Below are 10,846 nucleotides of genomic sequence, written 5' to 3'. Positions count from 1 at the left end.
GTATTTCCTGTGCCAAGTGGAGAAGCTGACCTGCAAACGCTATGCAAGTTTTCTTTTCTCTTCTTTTATTAGAGACAGGCTGTGGCTTAGGCTGAAAGGCAGTGGCGCAACCTTGCCTCACTGCCTTCCTCATTTCCTCACTGAGCCTGACTTCTCAGGCTTAAGTGATCCTCCCACCTCAGCCTCCCGAGTAGCCAGGACTACAGGCACACCAGGCTAATTCTGTTTATTTCTGGTAGAGATGGGTTCTCACTATGTTGCCCAGGCTGGTCTGGAACTACCGGGCTCAAGTCACCCGGAGATCGAGACCATCCTGGCTAACACAGTGAAACCCTGTCTCCACTAAAATTTCAAAAAAAATTAGCCGGGCATGATGGTGGGTGCCTGTAGTCCCAGGTACTCGGGAGGCTGAGGCAGGAGAATGGCGTGAACCCGGGAGGTGGAGCTTGCAGTGAGCCGAAATCGGGCCACTGCACTTTAGTCTGGGCAACAGAGCGAGACTCCATCTCGGAAAAAAAAAAAAAAAAAAAAGAATAATCAAAAGCTTGGTTAAAAACGCACATTGGCTTGGATGTTTCTGGGAAACTGAGATCTCACACTCTAGTGTCGCCCCCACAGATGCAGAGGCAGGTGCCCTGGGCTCACACGTTCTAGAAGGTAATTAACTATGATAAGAATAAACGCTCAGTAGAAAACTTGGACTGCGTGTGGTGGTTCATGCCTATAATCCGAGTACTTTTTGTTTTGTTTTTTTGAGATGGAGTGTCACTCTTGTTGCCCAGGCTGGAGTGCAATGGCGCGATCTCGGCTATCTGCAACCTCCACCTCCCAGGATCAAGTGATTCTCCTGCCTTAGCCTCCTGAGCAGCTGAGATTACAGTTGCCTGCCACCACACCCGGCTAATTTTTGTATCTTTAGTAGAGACAGGATTGCAGCATGTTGGCCAGGCTGGTCTTGAACTACTGACCTCCAGTGATCCACCCGCCTCAGCCTCCCAAAGTGCTGGGATTACAGGCGTGAGCCACCGCGCCCAGCCGCTTTTGATTATTCTAGTGCTTACAAATGGTTGAGAACCATTGTTAATGTCTGTTTACTTTGCTAAAACGTTGACTCCAGTTAGGACCATGCTTTTTGTGTACAATTCTGCATTTCTGCACCAGCACAAACACTGACACAGTAATTGGTCAACATGCTTTCAGTGAATAAGGAAAAGAAAACACACATGCCTGGTCATATTTTGTAAGGCTCCCATTTTGTTACTTATGGCTGTAAGAATATGTTTTCAAGGACGTCATGGGTGTTATGTACCAATATGCTCCAATGCCCTAAAGCGTTGCCTGGCAGAGTAGGTCTTTGATAGATCTGTGTTGCTGAATGGCTGTCCATCAGTGCAAGATTTTCTTTTCTTTCCTTTTCTTTTTTGAGAGGGAGTTTTGCTTTTATTGCCGAGGCTGTGGTGCAATGGTGCTATCTCAGCTCACCGCAACCTCTGCATCCCAGGTTCAAGCAATTCTCCCACCTCAGCCTCCCGAGAAGCTGTGATTACAGGCATGTGCCACCATGCCTGGCTAATTTTTGTATTTTTAGTAGAGACAGGGTTTCTCCATGTTGGTCAGGCTGGTCTCGAGCTCCTGACCTCAGGTGATCTGCCCACCTCGGCCTCCCAGAGTGCTGGGATTACAGGCATGAGCCACTGTACCCAGCCTTATTTGTTTATTTTTAATAGAGATGAAAAAAAAAAGACAAAAAAAAAAAAGTGTAACTCCCCTCAAGGCTGGGCACCCTGGCTCATGCCTGTAATCCCAGATCTCAGGGAGGCAGAGGCAGGAGGATAGCTTGAGCCCAGGAGTTCGAAACCTGCCTGGGCAATACAGGGAGACCCCGTTCTTTACAAAAATGAAAAAAAATAAATAAAAGAAAAAAAAATAAGCGTAATAGAGTTGGGGTCTCGCTGTTTTGCCCAGGCTGGTCTTCAGCTCCTGGCCTCAAATGCTCCTCCCACCTTGGCCTCCCAGAATGCTGGGATTACAGATGTAAACCACCCCACTCAGCCTATATCTATTTGATTCTGAGATCTGTAATGCTAAAGATATAAGACACCCATGGACTTTGCATAGATGAGTTTTTTGGCTGCATTGGCTTACTATGCTTTCCTTTAGTGAAGGATTTCCTGACTGAAACTCCTGCTACTTGTGGTGGGGGAACACCACTTCTTAGTGCAGGGGGATTGGCATAATCTTTTACATCATGAGGTTTGGCTTTTTCTTGTTTATTTATTTATTTATTTTGACACAGGAGCTCTCACTCTTTCGCCCAGTCTGGAGTGCAGTGGTGCGATAATAGCTCACTGCAGCCTTGACCTCTTTGGCTCAAGCAAGCCTCCTGCCCGTAGCCTCTTGTGTAGCTGGGACCACAAGTGTGCACCACCACATTCAGCTAATTTTGATTTTTTTTTTTTTTTTTTAAATAGAGATGGGGTGCCATTTTGTTGCCCAGGCTGGTCTCAAACTCCTGGGCTCAAGTGATCCTCATGCCTTGACCTCCCAAAGTGCTGGGATTACAGGTATGAGTCACTTCACCTGACCTGGTTTGATCAGTATAAGTCTATTATGCTCAATAAGAATTTCAAAGTTCACTGAACTTTTTCCATACAATAAAATCATGTACGCTTTCCTCTTGGGATTTACACGGAGTTCACTTTAAAATGACAGCCTTCGGTTCTTTTCATCATATACAGAATGAAATTTATACTGGTCACAGCTTTTGCCTGTGTTCTTCAGTGTTCAGAAACTGTATCATAAAGACAAGTTTGAATGAACAATATAAGTTCTGTGTACTTCAATTTCAAGTGTGTCTCAAAGATCATTTTTCTTTATCTTGTTAAAATTGCATTGCAATATTCTATATAGTGTGTACCACATTTAAAAATATGTGTGTGTGTATGTATAAAAACAGCCTTTAGGCCAGGCGTGGTGGCTCATGCCTGTAATCCTAGCATTTTGGGAGGCCAAGGTGGGTGGATCACGAGGTCAGGAGTTCAAGACCAGTCTGGTCAAGATGGTGAAACTCCGTCTCTACTGAAAATACAAAAATTAGCCGGGCATGGTGGCAGGTGCCTGTAGTCCCAGCTACTCAGGAGGTTGAGGCAGGAGAATTGCTTGAACCCAGGGGACAGAAGTTGAAGTGAGCCAAGATCGCCCCACTGCACTCCAGCCTGGGCGATAGAGTAAGACTCCATCTCAAAAAAATAAAATTAAAAAAAAAAAGACTTTAATTTTTTTTTCCCCTTTTGAAGGAGGAAGAGATAAATCATAAGGACAGAACTGATATTAAAGGCTTGGTCCGAAAAAGGAAGCTTCCAGTTAATGTTATGAAGAGTCCACATGGGTCAGACTTAACTGTGCTTTCTAGTTCATCATGAATGATTATTCAGATTCAGAATGACAGCATTAAAGAACTGTGAATTCTCCATGAAATATGAGATCTTCTTCTACTTGTGATTTAGCTGATATTCAATCTTGTTTCATAAAAAATGACATTTGCCATATTAAACATGTTTAAAGATGGAAAACTATTTCTTGCATATTAAAAGAGTACAAGAAATATTTATATATACATATAAATATATAGTAAGACATATTTAAAATATGTAAAGATGAAACAAAACCTTTATTTGTAGATAGCTGAGTAACTAGAAAATATAATTGGCCAGGCATGGTGGCTCACGCCTGAAATTCCAGCACTTTGGGAGGCCGAGGTGGGTGATCACCTGAGGTCAGGAGTTTGAGACCAGCCTGACCAATATGATGAAACCCTGTCTCTACTAAAAATACAAAAATTAGCCAGGTGTGGTGGCAGGCACCTGTAATCCCAGTTACTTACGAGGCTGAGACAGGAAAATTGCTTGAACCCGGGAGGCAGAGGTTGCAGTGGGCTGAGATCATGCCATTGTACTCCAGCCTGGACAACAAGAGCGAAACTCCATCTCAAAAAAAAAAAAAAAGAAAGAAAAGAAAGGAAAAAGAAAGTATAATGAAGCCAAATACATATTCTCCCAAGCGTAATGATTAAAGCTAATTTGCTGTTTGTTTTGTTGTGCTTGTTTTTTTTTTGTTTGTTTGTTTCTAGTTTGCTTATTCATTGCTGTTTTTAAAGATAGTAACTATGAGTCCTTCAGCTGGTGAATAAAATCCTCTAAGTTTTAACATTTTAAATTGAATTATATAAACACTGAAAATGGATTAAAATAAATCTAGTTGTTCAAAAGCATATGTTGTGTTTTCTAGCTGACCTGGCTAGGGAACCACTGCATGTTTGTGTTGTAACAACAGAGTTGGGTCATAGATTTTAAGGAAGTATAAATGGGCAAAAATAAAAGTGTTGGCCTTGATCAATGTCACACACACCTCTTTTTCAATGAATTCCAACTTTCTGTTCAGTCTCAGTCTGTAATGAGACTCTGACTTTCACCTATACTCGTGAGATTAGAAAAAAAATCTGCCTCTGGGACAGAGGTCAGAGAGCTAATCCCAGTCATGGAGACTTCGCTGAAGGTTTGCAGGCTGCACGAATACCTCCGGGCAGCAAAGAAAAATAGGTCAGGGCATAGTGCTTAGCTGTGTGATCCTGGGTAGGTTAGTTAACATTTCTGTTCCTCTGTAAAATTGGGATCCTAATAGCACATATACCATAAAGCTGTATGAAGGATTAACTGAGTTAATACATGTAAAACTCTTGGGAGAGTGCTTGGGACATGGTGAGTGTTTAAGAAGAATATCTGCCATTATTAGGCTGTGAGTTGCTGACAACTTTTCCCCCTCCCCAAAATGGCTACTGCTCTGTAAAGAAGAGAGAAGAAAACTAAGCTGGAGTGGGAGGGATTTGTAACCAGTGAGGGGAGAAAATCACTTACTAAAGAACAAAGTTTTCTTTTATATATCTTGAAAATGAAAACGTTCACAAAAGACAAGTATTCTGTCTAGTAAAAATGCCAGTTAGGGAGACAAAACGCTGACTCCTCCCAGCTCGCAGCACGAGGAGGAGGAGGGCAGAGCCAAGGGGACTTTTAGCTGAGTAATAGGCAGTATCCCTCGTGAACGCCACCCTCCGTCCTTCTCCCCAGGATTGTAAACCTCCGTAACAGAATGTTCAAGGTCTCCTAGGTATTTCACAAAAATCGTTTGAGAAAGACTTCCCAGGATCATCAATTTTTAACCAGTGCTTACCAGGCATATTCTAAATTAGTGAGACTTAAACCCTGCCTAAGGATTTGTCATGAAGCTCCTGTGATATTTTTTCCTACTGGTTTTAGAAATAACCACCCATTGTGTGAATTACACCATGTGAATTACACAAAAATCATAAGATTTTTTTAAAATAATTTTTTCCCTAAATGTCAGAAAACCCCACCCTATATATCATTGTTTAAAAAAAAAACTGAAAAATACACACATATACAAAGGGAAAATCACTGGTGATCATTAGAAACATCTTAGTGGATGGGAAAGGTTTTTTTTTTAAGTTCCTCAAATGTGTTGCAGAATTTGGGATTTTTTTGGTGCGGGGGAGGAGTATTGGGATAAAATACTACCAGAATAAATTCAAGGAGAAAAAGAGGAAGCCGTTTTACACTAATACCAGACTCTAGACCACTTCCTTCTCAAATAGGCACATCCCCTGTTGTGAAAACAGACCAGGAGCTTCAACGTAGGGAGTGGAAATAGACTTGAATATTCCTTGTGAATTCTAGGAGCTAAAAGCTCAGGTTTAATGCAAAACCACAGGACATACAAGCTCACAGAGTCCAGGTATACAGAAGGTGTACAGAAGGGAACATTCAGATCTGGTTCGTAAGGGGCAAGGTCAGCACTCTTGCTAGGGGCTCTGGATTTAAGCATGGACTTTGCAATGTACTAATTTTGTGACCTTAGGAAGGTCATGGTCTCTCTGAGCCACCATTTTCTAATCTGTGAAATGGGACATTCAACTTCCCCTCTGTGCCTTGCAGTGACATTTGAAGATAATGTATCTGTAAAATCCTTTTAAGAGAACAATGCAAACATAAGGTGTTATGTTAATGAGGCACAATTCCAAGCTTTACTGTATTGTTTGGATCAAAACATTGTTTCCTTGTCTACATTATTTATCTACATGGACTTACAGTTGTTTGTGAAGATGAAATTAAGCAGCTTCCACTGATGGCCTGCCTAACCAGAAACTTCAGTGGTTTGCTTTTTAGTGAATTTGCCTCAACTTATGTTTTTTAAAAAGTACCTAGAAATATTCTGTCTCACCAGGAAAGAAACAGTATGAAGCCGTCCCTAGGTTAAAACCACCTAACTCACAGTTTATTCCTGAAACAAACATTTGTTGACTGTGTTTTTGACATGGTTTACTGGCCTAAGCTCACAAACTTTCCATAAATGAATCAAGAAGTCAGTATTTCCTAGCCAAACACATTCTCATCTGTATCCCATCTCTGGCCAAATTCCGTAGGGATCTGGCTGTAAATAAGTAATGCCTCCTAGGAACACGGGCCTGCCTATCTGCCGGCCCACGCCCTTTTGCTGTTCCACTTGAAACTTGGAGGCAGGCCAGGGATATGGCCAAAAAATTACTGAGCCAGAACCAGTTAATCACAGGCCCTCCAGAGGTGGGGACCAGACCCCTGTGCTCTGCACCCTGCGGGGGCAGTGGAGGTGCTTCAGAGTTTACCATCCTGGTAAGGACCTAAGCCTTCGGGGCATCACAAGTCTGTTAAATTACTCCAGTCTTGAACTAATTTGGTGCAGGTTCCCTGGATTTAGGCCCCAGTGAGTAGTTGGCTTTTCTGGTTTTGGCACAGGTAAGAAAGGAGGAGGGGAAAAAAATGGTGTAAGCAAGTTTCGAAATCTTAGATCATTTCATGAATGACTCAGTGTTTCCTTCTGGAAAAGTGCAAATAATTGGCTTTCATTAATAACGTAGCTTTGAAAAAAATTCCTGAATAGTGAGCAGCCTTTTATGCTATCTGAACACTGCCATCCTCCAATCTTCAATTTTATAGCTTCCAGAGGAATTTCATTCACTTGATAACGTGTGCTTGTTGAAAACTAAACTGTCACCTACTTCCTCCTTGAAGCTTCCTGTTCTTTCTGAGAAAAGCATTGAGATTGTCTTTCTCTTTCTCTCTCTTTTGTTTTCCTATTTAAAAATATTCGGCCAGGCGCAGTGGCTCATGCCTGTAATCCTGGCACTTTTAGAGGCTGAGGCAGGCAGATCACTTGAGGTCAGGAGTTCAAGACCAGCCTGGCCCTCATGGTGAAACCCTGCCTCTAATAAAAATACAAAAATTAGCCGAGCATGGTGGTGGGTGCCTGTAGTCCCAGCTACTCCCGGAGGCAAGGGAATCACTTGAATTTGGGAGGTCCAGGTTTCAGTGAGCCACTTCTCTCCAAAAATTAAATAAGACATAATAAAATAGGCCAGGCGAGGTGGCTCACGCCTGTAATCCCAGAACTTTGGGAGGCCGAGGCGGGTGGATCACAAGATCAGCAGTTCGAGTCCAGTCTGGCCAACATGGTGAAACCCCATCTCTACTAAAAATACAAAAATTAGCTGGGTGTGGTGGTGGGCGCCTGTAATCCCAGCTACTCAGGAGGCTGAAGCAGGAGAATCGCTTGAACCCAGGAGGTGGAGGTTGTGGTGAGCCGAGATCATGCGACTGCATTCCAGTCTGGGCAACAGAGTGAGACTCCATCTCAAAAAAAAAAAAAAAAAAAAAAAAAAAATTAATTAAAATAAAAAAATAGTAAACATATAGAGTTATTATTCTTCTTTGAAAACTAATTATATGCAGCACAAAAGGAAATAGCCTATTTCTTCATAGAATAAGAATGTTATACTGTATATTTCTTTAGTTAGAAATACATACGTAAATATATTTCAAATATGTTTAATTCATTTGAGCACATTTCAGTTTTAGAATTTTTTTTTTTTTAAAACCTCTGTTTCTGTCTGTCTCTCTTTTTCTCTGCACATAAACAACCCCTAAGTTTTCATACAGAAGCTATCCATTCTTACAGCATTGGTATGGTTGAAGCTATAGCTTCAGAGCTATAAACTCTGAAGATGTCTCAAATGACTCCTTAATGGACTAAAGTGTTTCTCATGTTAAAAGTATGCAAATGGCACTTAATCAAGTGAAGGAAGACTCTGTAATTCAGTAAATAAAGCTGAGAGTGTTACTGTGGTCACCCTGAACTCATTTGCATACAAGCTTATCTTGTTTTTAAAGCAGAAGGAAAAAAAAGAGGAGGAAGAAAAAAACATCCCAACGTTCACCACACGTTCTCAAAATAAAAATCGCATAAGGCGAAACCGTTAACAAAGCAAAAACTGCTTAGTATGGATGAATCCAAAATACATTGAAATTATTTTCTAAAATGCAGACAGCAAGCATAGAACCTGCCTCAGGTCCTCTTATGGAGAAAATTGCACAATGAAACTTTTTGTCATTCATGTCTGTTGTGTTAGGTCAGGGCTGATTCTTTTTTTATTTTTATTTTTTATTTTTTTTCAGACAGACTCTCGCTCTGTCGCCCAGGCTGGAGGGCAGTGGCGCATTCTCGGCTCACTGCAAGCTCCACCTCCCAGGTTCACGCCATTCTCCTGCCTCAGCCTCCTGAGTAGCTGGACTACAGTCGTCCGCCACCATGCCTGGCTAAATTTTTGCATTTTTAGTAAAGACAGGGTTTCCCTGTGTTAGCCAGGATGGTCTCGATCTCCTGACCTCGTGATCCGCCTGCCTCAGCCTCCCAAAGTGCTGGGATTACAGACATGAGCCACCGTGCCGGGCCTAAAGATTGACTTTATAAGTATCTTTAGGTGTTGCCATTTTATTTGGTTAGGCCATCTAGTTCTGGGGATGTTGTCAAGGCTTTTCTGAGATTTTACTCAAGGGCAAGCAAAATAGAGCAGGTGTCCTATGATTAGTTACTGTGCCCTTCACCCCACCACTGCCCTAACCCCGAAAAAAAAGATTCTAAAATAAAAAATAAGAGAAGGGCTGGGCGCGGTGGCTCATGCCTATAATCGCAGCACTTTGGGAGGCCGAGGTGGGCGGATCACGAGGTCAGCAGATTGAGACCATCCTGGCTAATACGGTGTAACACCGCCTCTACTAAAGTACAAATAATTAGCCCGGCGTGGTGGCGGGGCCTGTAGTCCCAGCTACTCGGGAGGCTGAGGCAGGAGAATGGCGTGAACCCGGGAGGCGGAGCTTGCAGTGAGCCGAGATCAAACCACTGCACTCCAGCCTGGGCGACAGAGCGAGACTCTGTCTCAAAAAAAAAATTGACATATGTATCTTTTATGAAGTTAAAACATAATTCTGATATCAAAAGGTACACAGAGAAGTCAGTCTTTCTCCCACCCACTGTGGTTCCCCTGACTGTCGAGTCCTCTTCCCCTTGCAGGGTCATTCCTAGGACCAGAGTAAAGATTATTTATGTATTTATTTGTGAGACAGAGTTTCACTCTTGTTGCCCAGGCTGGAGTGCATTAGCGTGATCTCGGCTTACTGCAACCTCTACCTCGGAGGTTCAAGCGATTCTCCTGCCTCAGCCTCCTTAGTAGCTGGGATTACAGGCATCAGCCACCACATTCGGCTAAGTTTTTTTGGTAGTTTTAATAGAGACCCGGTTTCACGATTTGGCCAGGCTGGTCTTGAACTCCTGACCTCAAGTGATCTACCCGCCTTGGCCTCCCAAAGTGCTGGGATCACAGGCATGAGCCACCGCGCCCAGCCCGTATTTACTTATTTTTATTTGTATAAAAATGCAAAGACGGCTGGGCGCGGTGGCTCAAGCTTGTGATCCTAGCACTTTGCATGCTGAGGCGGGTGAATCACCTGAGGTCAGGAGTTCGAGACCAGCCTGACCAATATGGTGAAACTCCGTCTCTACTAAAAGTACAAAATTTAGCTGGACTTGATGGCGCACTCCTGTGGTCCCACCTACTCGGGAGGCTGAGGCAGGAGAATTGCTTGAACCCAGGAAGGAGATGTTGCAGTGAGCCAAGATTATACCACTGCACTCCAACCCGGGCGACAGAGGGAGATGTCGCCAAAAAAAAAAAAAAAAAGTGAAGATTAGCTGGGTGTGGTGGCATACTCTTTTAGTCTCAGCCATGATCCCGACATTATACTCCACCCTGGACGACAGTGCAAAGCAAGACAAAGACCCTGTCTCAAAAAAAAACAAAAAAACAAAAAAACTTTACATTATTATTAAAATTATTATCAATCATTAGAGACAGAGTCTTGCACTGTTGCCCCAGGCTGGAGTGCAGCAGCATGATCATGGCTCACTGCAGCCTCTAACTCTTGGTCTCAAGTGATCCTCCCAACTCAGTCTCCCAGGTAGCTGGGACCACAGGCACATGCCTCCACGCCCTGATAATGTTTTCTAGTTTTAGTAGAGACATGGTTCTGCCATGTTACCCAGTCTGGTCTTGAAATCCTACCCTCTAGTCATCCTTCAGCCTTGGCCTCCCAGTGTGCTGGGATTCCAGGTGTGAGCCATTATGCCTGGTCTTACATTATTTTTGACACCTAAAAGAAATGATCATTGTAAAGTATCAGATAAAGAGCAGGGGTCAATTAAGTACTATGCCATTTTAATTTTTTTATTAATACATAAGGGTTGTACATATTTTGAAGATACATATGGCCATTTTTTTTCTTTTTTATCATCCAGACCAAAATGTCACAAATGGCCTTTTTTTTTTTTTTAAAGCTGCAAGAAGGCAGCAAAATTGGAACAGTGGTTATTTCTGCATGTTATGTATTGGGTTTATGGGTGCAAT

Source organism: Macaca mulatta, chromosome 10 (genome assembly GCF_049350105.2).
Source record: "Macaca mulatta isolate MMU2019108-1 chromosome 10, T2T-MMU8v2.0, whole genome shotgun sequence".
NCBI classification, from domain to species: domain Eukaryota; kingdom Metazoa; phylum Chordata; class Mammalia; order Primates; family Cercopithecidae; genus Macaca; species Macaca mulatta.
Note: the sequence above shows the minus strand (reverse complement) of the source record.